Source organism: Girardinichthys multiradiatus, chromosome 22, assembly GCF_021462225.1.
Source record: "Girardinichthys multiradiatus isolate DD_20200921_A chromosome 22, DD_fGirMul_XY1, whole genome shotgun sequence".
Taxonomy (NCBI): Eukaryota; Metazoa; Chordata; class Actinopteri; order Cyprinodontiformes; family Goodeidae; genus Girardinichthys; species Girardinichthys multiradiatus.
Genome location: NC_061814.1, coordinates 12,217,009 through 12,233,423, shown reverse-complemented (window position 1 = coordinate 12,233,423; position 16,415 = coordinate 12,217,009). Strand labels below are relative to the sequence as shown.

Sequence of the window (16,415 nt, the reverse complement as noted above, 5' to 3'; positions counted from 1 at the left end):
CCTCTAAATCAGCTTTTTAAATGCTTTGTTTAAATTATACATTTAACTCTTTAGACACAAACCTTCATAGCTCACTTTCTGTTCTTGCTGACCATAGGAAATAAACTTTGGTTAGAGGCTTTCTCTTCTCTCATTAGCAACAATTTGGGAAAAAAGGAGGCAGAAAGAGCTACATCTGATGGATAAATGTAAGCAGTTATTATGCTATAGACTATGAAGACAATCTCAACTTGATTACAATGATAAAACACAACAAAAAGCATCAAGAAATCATTTGCGAATCAAAGATATCCATACAAGTCGAAATAGCAACTGAAATCAAAAGTAGCGCAGGCATCTGAAGCTCTCATTACTTCTTTTCATTTCATGATCTAAAAATCTTTATGCATCAGATTAGGAGAACTGAACACTTTGAAGACTTTACACCACTAGCCAAAAAGTCATGCCATATCACATCTGACACCCACAATCTTTAGAAATTGATCCTGGAGTATAGCCATTGATTGCATTTGGTTTGAACGCACACCCAGGTCGGTAATGGAGGGAAGGGGTTAGGAGTGAGATGTGCACCTGGCTCAGTTCTTTTGTTAAGAGAATCGATGGTCTCTCACTATGGGGCATATTAGTCAAGACACAAAAGAAGCACAGCATGAGCTTACATTTGTTACGGGTTGTATTCTGCATCTGTCCCCAGTATTTTATTTCTACTGATGTGAACCAGGTATTCATTTCTTGCTTGATATTTACTTTAATTAAATGTATGTTTCTGCTTGACTGTTTAGTGAGAGCTGTAGAAGATGTTTGAGTGGCAGAGAGACAATTGGGGTGCTTTACAAACTTTGTGACTTCAGTTTTTTGTCCCGTCAATTCACGTTGCTGTTAGATAGAGTGCTACTGAGTGATAATTTATTATCCATCATCCAGAACTTCAAGGTGTGGTGTTTAGAATGTCCAGGGTCCAGCAAGCACCAATACAGTCTCTCATTGAGGAGTGTGCAAAAGAGTCATGTTGCCACCAGTGCAGAGCTTGCTCAACATTGGCAGCATGTGGGCATAATTGCCAAAACCTTTGAATAGTTCTGTCCCTAGAAAACATGAAGGATAGACTGATATTCTGCAGTTAGGAACAAAGATAAACACAGGAAGTCTGGTGCAAAGGAATTTTCTCTGATGAATCTTCATTTAATCGTTTGAGACTTTTGAAAACTCCTTTGTACAGACAAGGAATGGTAAACGCTGCCTTGAGTCCTGTGTCGTGCCAATGGTGTGATCTCTCAATTGCTGACAAACCCTGTGGTTGCCTTTTGCCTTTCTAAAAAGTTAGGACCATAACCCTGATCTCACACTGCTCAGGTGTCATCACGTTCTTCGCTGAAGAGGTGTATCAAGCACAAAAGCATCTCAGAACAAATAGCATCCACTTCTGGCACCCTGCTGCAGATCCTGTTTGTGATATTCATGGACAGGATCTCAAGAAAGGAAATCATAGTTTTGGAGAGGATGTTGCCTGGTTTGGGAACCTCAGAGTCTTTGTGTTTTGCAGATTATGTGGCTCTGTGGATTGTTAGGGAAAAGGGAATGGCAAATTAGTGAAGAAATCACATGGATGTCTATGATGAAGCCACCAAACAAAACATTTCTGTAACTTTTACCAATAATGAGCTGAACACTGTTGTGCAGTTTACACCAAAAATAATATGGATGTGCATGCCAATTAGGGTTGGAACTAATAGTTATTTTGCTAATTGATTACTCTGTCGACTATTTTATCGATTAGCTAATTAATAATGGGATTGCAAAACATGCTTGATAGGAGATTTATTACAGAATTTGAACCAGGTGAAGCTAAAGCTCTGCCACTTAAAGACTTCTAGATAGCGCATATTTACAAACAAAGAAGGTTTTTCATCTTAATTAAAAAATGTATGCATTTTTTGTACAATTTTGGCTTAATTACTGCTCTGAATGGGTTGATCTTTCAGCAAATGGCGTGTTTTAGAGGCTGTATACTCCAGGTAATGATAATTTGATTCATAAATTAGTTGATTAATCACAATTAATCCAATTAATTGTTGCAGCCCTGATGTCAGCAAAGTCTCAACTGTTGACAAACATGAAAACCATACAGAACCCAATATGTAAAACATTCAAACTATAATTTATGTCAAAAAGGCAGCATACACAGATGCTTAGTGATCGGTAAATTAGGACTTGCTGTCTGATATACAAAATAGTTAATACAAATGCCCACAATTACTTTCAGTATTAATTTTGTATTTTTGTGAAACAGGTACATAGAGTAACTCCATCAATCCATCCAATACCTATACTCACATGTCCTTGTAGGGTGGCTGGTGCCTTCATGTAAAAATTGAAGGAACTGAAACAGCTACTCGGGTTTTAGGTCTGCCTTTGACAACTTATAAAAGCAATTGATGCATTTGTTTCTAAGCAATTATTTCATGCAGTTGATATTTTATACGGTGGAGAAAGGGGGTATGATCTGCTTACTGAGTGGCATTTGTTTAGGCTACATAGGTTGATCTTAAACCATGATGTAAGAAACTTTGCAAACATTTAGGAGAAATAAATGAAGCATCAAAAGGAAAACCTTTAAACATTTTATTGGTTTACATTTGTTTCCATCATGTATCATTTTTGAACACTGACATGCAGGACTTTGTTGATTTAATGGAAAGGAATGGATTTTTTTTTTGCTAGAGGTTCACATGTAAACATGTTACACCTTGTTAAAACCACACAAAACGAACTGTTAGCTGAACAAAGGGAGGTTTTCCTCTGTTATGGTTTACATAAACTCTGAATTTAAAAAATGAATGGTGAAAGCTGAAGGCATTGATAGAGCCAAAGAAGGCCACAAAAAGACCGACACTAAAGGGCCAGGACAAGTGTTGCCGTGTCCCTCCTCCTCTTGAAACCACCAAGGCCACCGGGTAATGAATAAATAAACAGCCCCTCCAACCATCTCGCCTCTTCCTCTTCCTGCTTTCCTCATTTGGCAGCCCTCACACACACACATGCATATGCATACGCTCAGAAGCTGGCACATGCTCATAAACAATCCACACAAATGCAGGATTGCCTTACTGCCTATATACGTACTCTCAAACATGTTGGTTTTGTGCAGCAGGCGTCATAGTGAATTGTGTCAAGGTCTGCAGATGTTTGTTCCATAGACCCAAAAGTCTGCATGCAACAGGACATTACAATTTTTTTTGTACTTCATGCAGTGCATGTTCCATGTACCTGCGTATATTTAGTATTAAATGGAAATATTTTTGCTGGCATGGTCAAAAATTAGCCCATTCCCAGTCTTTTCTCTGGCAATAACAACTAAACCATGAGACAAAACCCTATAAGTTTCATCAATATGATGCCTCAGCTCTACAAAGTTAAAAAGTTTTCAATTATTTAACTGAAAAGCCAAAGACAGCTCAGAAGTCTTTTAACACTTGTTGGGACAATGCTAAAACATCAATACCACATGCTGACATTAAGATGTTTTGTTTTGTTTTGTTTTCCAAAAGATTAACTTGTAAGTGTAACATTGTTGCTTCTAAGAAAGCCTAAATGAAGTTTATTTAATAACAAAAGGAAGTCCAAACTAGAAGGGCGAGAGGTGATGTTGAATGAGCTAAAAGTTAAGCAAATTAAATTAGGGATGTAAAAGACATATAGTGTCTTACAGATATATGTACTCCTAAAACCTTTTTCACATTGTGGCTTTTTACAACTACAAACTTCAGTGTATTTTATAGGGATTTTATGTGATTTTGGGTGTGTATCCTACCAGCTTTTTACAGTTAGAGACTGAGATCTGAGCTGTGATTTTCTTAATAACAAATAAATTGTCACGTACTACATTATTATATCTGTAACAATCTATATTCGTTTGGCAGCAGCAAAGTAATTGTTGTTTTTTTGTTTGTTTTAAAAGCAATTAGATCATGAGTTATATATTTTTTTCTTTAATGTTTGTGCTGAAACAATGATAACACAGTATTCTTGCTTAAGGTTATCATACCGTAAAATTTAATGGCGATCAATGCCTAGCTAAAATAGTTCTTAAATTTAATGCGGAACCTATAGCTGCAAACCGGAAGTCCAGTCTTAATAGCCAGACTGCACACGTGAAAAAGTCGCATAAAACCTCTTTGACGACAAATTGCATATGTTTGAGTGCTCCTGCCACCCCTCTGCTTCTGCTGCCCTTGGTGGTGAGCCATATTCCTCATATTAAAAACCACCACTGTAAATAATACTAAAGGTTATCTAATAACACAAGTTATTAGATAGCTTTTAGTGTTGCTTATAAATTTATTTTAAGCAAGGTGGCGCTTTTTAGGTAAAATTAATAGTTCAGGTAATGTTTTATAGCAGTAAATCATTGACATTTAAACAAAAACTTAGCACCAAGACCATATTTTAGCCTTTATAGGCCCTGTTCACAAAGCAGATTTTTCAGTTGTGTTCTTCTCATCTGAACATGAGCAGCAGTTATTGTGAGAAAAACTGAAATCTTTAGAAATACACATTTATATGTGTAAAACGTAACTGCAAAAAAGTCTCCAAGTGAATGGTAATACCCAAACATAAGGGTAAAGAAGCCTTTTAAGTAAGAATAAATTGTTCCTGAGTATCTGTTTGGCAGTCAGCAGAAACCAACTGTAGTTTCTGGCTTCATCAGGTTCTCTTTAGCAGGATAAAAAAACTTATCTGCATCCATGCTACCTAGTTGCGCATTACAACACCATTACCAACATTTTAAGAAATTCCTTTGTTTAGGTTTGATGTAGAGGTTTTCTGTGCATTTTAGATTTTGTTTTCCATTATTCCTGCATATAAATGCAATCTAGGTTGTATTTTACATTGCATACATTGTGGACAAGAAAAAGAAAACAAATGTAAGGTACTGGAATGGTTAAATGTGTAAAGCAATGTATTATTAGCTGTAATACACAACTTCAATACGCAAAGTCTGTTGCTCCATCTATTCTATGTAACTACTATAAGTCACAAACTTTCATACCGTATAGATTGTACTATTTACAGATTATACTATTTGCAGAATTAATTGCTAGTGGAATCTGCAGCCTCAACAAACCCTGACTGTTGCACCCATCTGCTGTCACTGGAAGGCATAGTTTTCCCTCAGCATAAATCATAACACCACATAATTAAATGCTGATTTATTTTACTGACCCGTTAGGTGCTGTGGCAAGAGCCATGTAATGCTAAATCAGCTCAAAGCAACAGAGAATTCTCCAAGAAAGAAGTAAACCAGAATACGAGCCAGACCATTGAAACAACCCGGATCTGTACTTTAAAACAACAGCAGAAGAAAACAGAGGTACAATGAATCCTTTTCTCAGTTCTGTAAATCTCACACACACTGATTTCTAAATTAATTTCCTCAGTTCTGTGAACTGGATGCATATTCACTGAGAAACAATTGTTTTTTTTGGGGGGAGGTTTACTTTTAACAAGCCAATGCTTTTCCCTCAATCAAAAAAGGCAGAAACATCAACCAATATTTCATCCAAGCAACAAGTCACCTTTTCCTGCTTTTAACAAATCAACTTTGAGGATGCAGTGTTTGCTTACTGGCTAAAATATCCCACCTAAAAACTGGTGCAATAATAAAGAAATAACCTGTGGTATTCACTTTACCTGGAAGTGGCCATAATGTTATGCCTGGTCAGCATAGACAGGGTTTTATTTATTTACATAATATCTCAATAAAATACATTGAATTTTGTGGTTGCAACCTGACAAAATGTGGAAAGGTCCGACGAGTGTAAATTCTTTTGCAAGAGCCTATAAGCACTGCTGCCTTCTTCATTTCCGAAATATTAGACATCAAGAGCTTGCAGGGCCTCAAATAGATTTCCTTTACACTCACTATTTTCACTTGTTTGCTTTCAGTTTTTCTTACTGTTGAATTAGACGGCATCATTAATTAAATCAGGACACAGCCATGCATTAGTTTAAATGGTATTGAAACACAATGTAAATATAACATGCTGGTCGAATTGTAGGCCAAAGCTTTGTCATGTTTGCCTGTTTCACCAGAATCAGGAACTTAAGGGCTTTCCTCGGCTGTGATTTGTCGGAGAGACATCCTGAAAGGGTTTTTCACCCCAGATCTCCTACAGTATTAAATTTATTTTTGCTGCAAGTACATATTTACTTTCCCTGTAACATGTCATCTAGATCATGGTAACCCTGACCAGTTTGGCCTTTATACATTTCTATGAAGCCTCCACTCCATGGTGTCGTCAACTTGCATCCACAACATTACATCTGCCCCTGCAGAAAATACCAAAATCTTATCCGTTGTGTTGCATTTTCAGTGCGTTTCTGCCTTTACAGCTCTGGCAGACTTTAATCGTTATTCATCAGGAATTGCTGTATATGCATTGCCTTGCAAAAGCATTCATACCCGTTGAAGTTCTTCACATCTTGTAATATCACAGCTTCAGTGTATTTTACTGGGATTTTATGTGACAGACCAACATAAAGTTGTGCATAAAGAATAAAGAAAAAAGATCATGAAAAATGAAGAGCCTATTAATAATCTTATTTTTATCATCTGTTCTAATCCTAACAATAAATTATAACCTGGAGCAACTTTAACTCACTTTAGCAGATAAACTGATTCAGATTCAGAGAAAGTTGAGGTGGTGGAGGAGACGGGGCTGGAGACAAAATAGTGAAGCTGTTAGCTAGAAGGGACTGAGCAGACTGTACGTCTTGAGGAAGATTAGGTCCTTTAGCATTTGCAGCAACATACTGCAGATCTTCTATAAGTATGTTGTGGAGAGTGCAATCTGTTCTGCCATCATCTGATGGGGTACAGCATCAAAGTCTGTGCCTTTAAAAGCTTCACAAACTGATTAAAAAAAAGGCTGGTTCTGTTCTGGAATCTCTGAAGATGATTACACGAAACATTGAGAACATAATGGACAACCCTGAGCATCTTCTTCATGAAAATGTAATACAGCAGCATAGTGTCTTCAGTCACAGTCTTCTTTAGATGTGCTGTAATACCAACCACTGCAGGAGATCCTGCTATTACCATCAATGACTCTTTGAAGGAACTTGGATAGTTTGATTTACAACAGCATTTAATATCCATCGATCCCTGTTCTATACCCGCTTCTTGCCTATAGGTGGCTGGTGCCTATCTCCAGCAGTTGTCAGTCCATCGCAGGGCAACACAGAAACACACAGGACAAACAACCATTCACACCTAAGGGCAATTTTGAGAGACTGGTTAAACTAACAGGTTTGTTTTTGGACGCAGAAAGGAAGGGAGAACATGCAAACTCCAAGCAGAAAGACCCCAGGCTGGGACTTGAACCCAGGACCTTCTTGCTGCAAGGCAAAGTGCTACCAACTGCACCATTGTGCAGCCCGCATTTAAAATTCCTTAAGGGTTAAGAAGGTTTTTTCCATTTTATTGAATTTGAATCAAATTGAACTGAAACACAGGACATGCCTGGAAGAAAACCTCTTAGAGAATGGACAAGACTGAGGCAGAGGTTCACCTTCCAGCAAGACAACAACCTTGAAGGCACAGCCAGAACTACAATGGAATGAATTACATCAAAGCATATTTATGTACTGGAATGGCCTAGCCAAAGCCCAGCTCTAAATCAAGCTTAGTATTTGTCACAACACTGGAAAATTGACTTTACATATGCATGTTATCCAATCTAACTGAGCTTGAACTACTTTGCAAAGAAAAAAATAGGCCAAAATGTCAGTGTGTAGATGTGCAGGCTGGTAGAGACATACCCCGAAATACTTTCAGCTGTAACTGCAGCAATAGGTGATTGTAAAACGTATTTACTCAGGGGTGACAATTACAAAAGCAGAACACATTTTTGAGAATTTATGTGTAAAAGTAAGAACTTCTTTCTTTCCCAATAAAACAAATTTTTTGTAGGAGTGGCCTGAAAGAATCTAAAAAGCTCATGAGATATAAATACTTTTACAAGGCACAGTATTAAAAATGCATGGAAGTATTTTTATGCTCAGGTAAGGTAGCCTTTCTTTCAGGAAACATTCATTATTCTAAAAAAAAAAAAAGTTTTGGAAGTCTGTTTAGTCGTTTAGAAATCCAGTTTCCAAAGAGTCTAATTATTCTCATTTTTATTTGTTTATTTCTTACTTATGTGTGTGGGAGAAGGGATATTGAAGACACTTTATTGCAGCTATTAGTTCCTATTTTACTGAGAACGAAATCAGACAAACAGTTCCCAAGTCATAAAGAAAAAAGATCACGAGAAATGAATGGCCTAATAACGGTCCCGCTTTTCCCGTCTATTTTAATCCTGATAATAAATTCTGACCCTGAGAAACTTCACTTGAACTCAGCAATTAAACAGATTCAGATGCTATTGGTTGTAGCATCGCACCAGCCACAGCTATTCTAACGAAATAAAAGTTAGAGTAGTCCAAACCCACACTCTGAGCTTGTTGCAAAGCACAAACAATTAAGAAGAAAAATACACCTCAATACTTAGACACTTATATCCACCTTTACTAACTTGGCCTGCGTTACCACTTTCATCAACACCTGCAAAAAAGATCTTTCAGTCTAAATACAAATGAATTAAACAATTAAGGGTCAAAACATCAACAAAACCTGGATTCTTTAATTAAATGTGTGATTCCGTTTTAAACTTGAGGATGGCTTCTGTGTGCCTACATGTCTTCTCTTTGTTCCTATACTTTGTACGGATGCAAATGAGTGTCTGGCTGTTTCCACGGACGCAGACAGAGAGGAAGAGTGTGTGAGGGTGTACGTCTGTGATATCATGGTGTGCTCGCTTTGCTCTCCATGCTGCTCTGCTCCCACAGTGCCCCTGGGACCCATCTGCCTCCCCGTTATTAATTCATCAGGCTTAACCATGCAGCACTTTATGACTCTGTTTGGGCCGAGGAACTATCACACACCCATATCTCTCTCTCTCCGGCTCTTCCGCAGTGTATCGAAAAACAATATCGGTCACTTCAGCCGCAACTTGAAAGGTCCTCTCTGTTGTTTTTGCCTTTCCGTACAGGCCCCAATTATGATGGAGATGCAGGATAATTGTAGGTGCAGTGGTGCCGTGAAACAAATATTCTGCACAAATTTTGCTGTTGGCAGGAAGATGATTCAGTTTTTTTTTTTAAATCTAAGCAAAAACAAATATATTCAAAGAATCCAGAACTTTTGCAAAGGCCACAAACCTTTGGGCAGCCATCAAGTTGACTGACTTTATTTCACACTCCATCTGTGCTACTAATTCCCACCATGCGGACATATTTTGCTGACTGTGGCCGTGTTTTTGCTAGCAAACACTTTAATAGAATGAAACTTAAACTTTCCCCATCAAAGATAATCTAAGACTCAATCAATGCCCATTCTATGAATTCATCCTGATTGCCGTGCCTAAACCCATTGCCATCAAAGACGGAGAGAAAAGATCTGAGATTGGTGCACATCAAAAGAGTTTATCTAGATAGCATTATGTGACTATAAATAGCTGCAGCAAAGACACAAGATACGCTCAGAGGTTCAGGAAAGGAGAGCAAGTGAATAGTCTTTCACTGAATACTCAATGTTTTAAGCCATTTCAAAAAGTCATATATTCCTGCTTTTTGCTGCACAATTAATGAAATCTACAGATCTGCCTGCTCTTAATTCCTTCAGAAGAAATGAGAAGCACTGGTTTTATAGATTGCGAGGTTAGATAAAAGTGATTCTTCCCCTCTTTTTTGTCCTTCAGGGGGCAACATGAACCTTTAGGACATCCAGGGGGACTGTTTCTTGAGCCAACAGTGGCTGACTACTGAGGTGATACTGCCCCCCATTGGGCATTGTGCTAAAAAAGGGCTGATTTGAGGAATGGACAATTACAGGAAAAAAAATATCTAATAACAGTTTATTTGAAGGTGTTCGCATGCTTATACTTCACAAGCCTTAAATTATATTTTATACCAATCTGCAGAGAATATTCAACACTTAACAATACCTCTCAGCATTTTAAATTAGTTCAAGGTCTTTGTAAAAATGAAGGAATATATCATTTATTTATTGAAATGTCAAATTAGGATTTTGCTAGTGAAAAACACAGCAAATCTGCAACCTGCTGGTGGATCACGAAGGGCTAAAAATGTCACAGTTTAATTAAGAAATAAGCAACTATATGATAACTTTAATTTGGCATTAATTAATTACAAATGTAAATAAAAACATAAACAATATATTAATTTTTATTATATATAAAGGTAAATCCTTAATATTTATATAAAAAATATTATTATTTAATGGTCCTTGCAACAGATCGTGAATTTCTGTTATCAGTCAGCCTTATACATCAAAGTCAGTGGGTGAAACTACCATGGCTTTAATCAAGATGATTGCTCCGAATTTGACCTATGTGGCAGGTTAACTAATTAATTAAACCTAATCCTGTGTTGGTAAGCCACAGTGACAGTTTTAAATAGAGTCATGTGCCATCTGCCACATGATGCTTCATAATTACCATGCATCAGTTGGTATTATTTGGTCCCCCCTTTAGAGAACCTAAGATCTAAATTAATTTTCTCTAATCTGTCTTATAGTGTAGTGTTAGCAAATGTATCTATGACCTCCAACAAATATCTTCCAGTAGAATGTCGCTTAGAGGAATTTTTGGTTGATCAGAGTCATTACATCAACTGTTCCAACCTGGGATCAGAAAAGAAATTAATGGAAACATGATGTAACATGAAGTATTAGGAAAATAATATACAATGAAATGTAATTATTATTTTTTTTATTTGATCATTTGTGACTTTTCATAATTGTGGTAAAACTACCTGTGGTACCCTTTGTGTTTTCTGAGAAGAGATTTTAACTTCTCTCTCTCTGCAGCTGTGGTTTTCTGTCTTGTACTTTCCATGTTTTGTCAGAAGTGTAACCCGTGTTACTTTTATGGTGTCCACATCAGAAAGTGTAGACTTCTAAGAAAGAAACAAGGAATCTCATGTCCCAGCTTGTAACCTGTAAAACCATCATTAGATGCTTTGCTTTCATTGTAAAAATTAAAATCCATAGAACCAAAACGACATTAGGGGTTTTCTTATCATTTACTGTTGTATATTTATAATTACTGATCTCGAATTTCATTAACATTTGGTGTCAGAAGTGGGACCAACTCCCCCTTAGAGAGGGGATTCGTTGTTTGCGGCCATCAGCTCTACCATCATCAATCAGTTTACCATACTATACCATACCATCTTTATTTATGAAGCACTCTAAAATAAACTAGGGTTGACGAAGTGCTATGCATTTACAAAATAACATAAAACAAAAGAAAAACAGATAAATTAAAAAGACAAGTTAAAACAGACATGTTTTAATAGTAAGTTTGGAGAATCATCTATCCAGTGAGTGACTTTGTTAATAAATTGTACGATGACTCCTTTTTGAGAGGCCATGGAAGTTTGGAAGCTCAGAAGCCACGGACGTCATAATTCAGACACTTTTAAAAAACTGGAAAGGTCTGGGACCTTAAGAAGTCCGATATGTCATTATTATAACTTTATGATTGTTATGATTAATGGATCACCTTTCTTTACAGTTGTTCTGCTAAAACCAATCACTCCTTACATTCGCTTTTGCCCTGGTTAACATGACCAATAATCATCAACTGATATTCAATAGATTTTAGTGTACGAAATGGGGTAAAAATTGGCCAGGGGACAAATTCATTCCCAGAGCCTTTTATAGCACAATGCAAGAAATAAATACTAAAATACGCATACAGGCTCACATACATGATTCAACTTTTAGTTGTGGAAGATTAATTTAATTCAAATGTAAAAATTTCGATCAACTGATGTATTTATTGTATTGGAGTTGGATTGTGGCCCTTTTGTCCTTCCATAGTGCACTCAAGACAGATCATGATACAACTACTTTTATACGTACTGTACATGTCTTGATAGTCTGGCTGCATTCTCTAGTTCTAATATTTAAGTCTCTATGAGGATAAAATTACTGACAATGTTTGAAAATGGCCCGACAATGTGATTACACGTACTGTATGACAGTTAGACAGTAGTCACTTCAAAGACAAAGATAAATGGGAATGATCCACTGAGACACCTGAAAAACGATGAGAGAAAATATTAAGACTGGCTCTCTGTGGAGCAGAGGAGTGAAAACAGCTGACAATAAATTGAAAGAGTGATGTGACATGCGCTGCATGGACGTACGAGTGGAGATGTGTTTAAAACCTGGTAGGCGAGACAGAGTCAGACTTTTATATTTGCTTGCTGAAATAGGCAATAAACACAGTTGAACATTTTCATTCCAGTCTTATTTGGTACAAAGGAAAGATGACATGTAGTGTGCAACAGAACAGGGACAAAAACCTGGGGGACAGAAAACTCTGAGAACAGCTATCATAAAATATCAACATCTGATGTTTTCAGAAGAGTGAATCCATTAAATATCTAATGGATATTTTTAAGTTCATTTACTAAAAAAAAATTCGAAATTCAGAACAAAGTCTTTAACTTCTGGTAATGACCTAAAGAAAGGCAAAAATAGTAGATGTTCTCTTTGTGCATTTCTTATAACAATGGATGTTGATTGTGACATGTGGTCCGTATCAACCTGCCTCAAATATAAACTGGATGGATGGATGGATGGATGGATGGATGGATGGACAGTAAAATGATATTCCAGCTGAGTGCTAATAATGCAAATGGCATTTTTGGCATTTACATCTAGCAAAATAGCAAGATCTAAACATTACAAATTGTTGTTAAAATGATTTAAATTCTTTGTTGAAAATTAAACAGTGTTTTATTTGTTTCAAGTGAGACATTGTATCGAAACAAGCTGCAAAATCCCAGTGGATCTAATATGAAACTCACCAAAAACTCTAGTACTTTAAGAAAATCTAAAAGTATAATGACTTCCAAAAAAGACTTCAACATCTTTTTAGTTCCTTGGTTAAACTGTTGCCGTCACTCCACTCCCTGCCTCTAAAACCCAACCTTCCTCGGTGCCTTTTCCCCCAGGGAGCTTTTTCTTGGCAAACAGGGCTGTTTATTTTGGTAAAAGCCTCTCGCTTTGGCTGGTTTGTCTAATTAAAATGTTGCAAAAGCATTAGGGAGCAGGCATTTTATTTAATGGCTAATTGTGCTGACACCAAGGGACTGGGATATTTTATGCATACACTTTTTCAGAATTTTCAAGGAAATAACTCAGTTGTCTTTATGCATACACACACACACACATACACTGGAGATCAGTTTCTTGTTCACCGGTGAGATGAATTTTAAACAGTCATGAGTATCAAGTTAATCAGTGGGAATTCTGTGGGGGAATATCAAGTTGCCTTTTAACACGGCAGGATGCATGTATGATTAATGCACGGCTCCCTATTGGACTCAACAGAATAATTGTCTTGTTTACCAACAGGTGTTTTTAATCTAGACACAGGACTTAACAATCCTTGTTTGGAGAGGCGTTCAGAGGTTGCCACGTTCAGGATGTAACGGCTTGTCGTTTTTCTTAGTGGCAGCTTGCTTCATCCAAACTGAGTGAGAAAGTACAAGTTGAACAAGATGTTTTCACTGTTGTTTCAAAGTTCTCAGATTACACATTGATCATTAAATGGATTCTTCATTTTTTCTTACAAAGGTCAGCAAAAGGCCAAAAATGTGTTTTGTAGAGTTTCTGTTTGGAAAAACAGGCCTACTTCAGTTAATCTTCCTCCGCTGTCAAACTACTGTTGAAACCCGATGTTTTCATTCACTATAGAAAAACACATAATGTTTTTCTAACTGTCTGACATTAAATCAGACTAAACTTTTCCTGTTTTGGGTCATTTAGGATTATAAAAATTATTTCTATTTACTAAATGCCAGAATAATGAAAGTGGGATTTTTTAATATACATTTTTGTTATTTTCCCAATTCAAATTGAGAAGTTTACATACACAAAGATTATTATGCCTTTAAACAATTTGGTAAAGCTAAAATGATGGCGTCATGGTTTTGTAAGTTTCTGATTACTGGTTAATTCAAAACATTTGAGTTAACTGGAGGCAGACTTGGAAGTATGTTAAGGCAACACATGAAAACCGTTGATTTGTGGTGTGACATCATGAAAAATGAAAATAAAAAAATAGCCAAGGTTTTAGGTCCAGTTCCACAATGCCAGAACCAATACGGGGTTCATCAATTCAAACAACAATATGCAAGTATAAACACCATAGGAATGACCAGCCATCATGTCGTCATCAGACATGAATGTGTTTTGGCGCCACATGTGTATATCAACCCAAGAACAAAAGCAAAAGACCATGTGAAGAGACCTGCTGAACTAGAGGGTGTTTGCACATGCACTTAGGGACAAAGATCTTACTTTTTGGAGACATGTCTTGTGGTCTGATATAAAACTAAACTTTAAGTGTTTGGTCATAATGACCATCACAATATTTAAAGGAAAATGAAGAAGCTTGCAAGCCAGAGAACGCTATCCAAACTATGAAGTACAAGGGTGGCAGCATCATGCTGTGTAGGTGTACTTCAACATTAGGTAGAGGTGAACTGTGCAGAATAAATGGTATTATGAGGAAAGAACATTATGTGGAAGTATTGACATAACATCTCAAGATATCAGTCAGGGAGTCTGTACTTGGGCACAAATTGGTCTTCCAAATGGAGAGTGACCCTAAGTGTTAGTTAGGCTGAATGACTTACAAAGTGGCTGAAGGACAACTAAGTCCTTAACTAAGTGTCTGTCAGTGGCCATCACAAAGCCCTGATTTTGGTCCCATGGAAAATTTGTGAAGGAGCTTAAAAGTGTGTGTTAGCAAGGCAGCCTACAAACATGACTCTGTTTGACCGGTTCTGTCAGGAGGAATGGGCCAGAATTCCAGCAAACTATTGTGAGGAACTTGTGGTAGAAAACTGAAAATGTTTGGCCCAAGTCATGAAGTTTAAAAGATATTTCAACTAAATATGTAGGAAATGTATGTACGAAAGTTTTTTTCAAGGTTCTCTAAAATATTCTTTCTCGTCATTCTGACATGTAGCTAATACAAATCTTTCTGAAAATCCTGAAATGAAAACATGAAGGTTTTTGTAGGATCTAATGTAAGAAAAAAGTGTCTTTTTAGACTGTGTAAGTAATTACTGTCTCCGGTGTCAGCTGTACTTGCTGAAAAACAGGAATAAGGAACTGACTGTTTATACTTGATCAAAACACACATTTGAACCCCTCAGTGGATAAAAAACGTTCATTTGACAAAACCCTTTATGATTTCCTTGGCAGGTGTAGTGCTAGTGGGAAATAAATGTATCACATTTAGTTTTTTTTCTACTCCCAGTACTTTGGATATCTATCTGTCTGGGGTCTACACCGATGAGTCACCTTACTAGAGTGTCATCAATGAAAGCCACTATCTTTTCTTCTCCTCTAATGAGGTGCTAAAGCACTTGAGCTGTGTTCTTCCTTGGTCTTGGAATGTTTTGCAGAAGGATAGTGTGAAGTATTGTGGTATTCCGAAGGAAGGGTGTTGCATGTATTACCTTTTCACAGCTCAGCAGGAAGATGACAGGTTGCAGAAGTACAGGCATTTTAACATCCAATTACCACAGCAGCTCTATAGCACGAACGCGCAAACCTTGAGGTGAAGACGAAAATGGAGGAAACTAATATAGATAAGTCTTGGGTCAGATTTTCATTTTTTTACTATTTCTTTCATACTTGTAAAAAAAAAACTGTTTCTTTATTTTGGTATGTTTTTCACTGCTGTCTGTCACTGAAAGGTACATTTTTTTATACATATACACTATAGCTAGCCAAAAGTATATGTCTGCCTACTATTACATGTAAATGAACTTTAATGAAATCCTATTCTTAATCTAAAAGTCCAATTTAAATGGGCAGAACTTATATAGCGCTTTTTCAGTCATACAGACCGCTTTACACTAGCGCCACATTCACCCAATCACACTCACTAACGCTCACACATTCATACACCGATATGCAGATCAGTAGGCAACTTGAGGTTAAGTGCCTTGCCCAGGGGCACATTGACATATGGCAGGAGTAAGCTGGAATCGAACCCACAACCTTCTGATTGCAAGACAACTACTCTTCCTACTGAGCCACAGCCTTTGTTGATGGACTCACCGTTGCCAGCAATTGCAACTTTAACTATTCTATAAACATCTTCCTCAAGGTTTAGGAGTGTGTTCATAGTTAGATCAGAAAACCAGAATTGCAGCCTCCACTCTAATTCATCCCAAAGGTGTTCAAGAAGGTTGAGGTGAGGACCCAGGTTCTCCACACCAAACTTTATACACCTGCAGCCATAGAATTGATTGGATCA

General features: G+C 37.0%; 1 long non-coding RNA gene across 1 annotated transcript in view; it reads left to right on the top strand.

Moving 5' to 3' along the window:
• The window catches only part of LOC124858757, a 45,301-nt gene extending 39,996 nt beyond the window's left edge, over positions 1-5,305 (top strand). Inside the window, exon 4 of the long non-coding RNA XR_007035919.1 lies at positions 5,231-5,305. This is a non-coding gene — a long non-coding RNA (uncharacterized LOC124858757). The remainder of the gene's footprint in view (positions 1-5,230) is intronic.
• Positions 5,306-16,415: the final 11,110 nt, after the last annotated feature.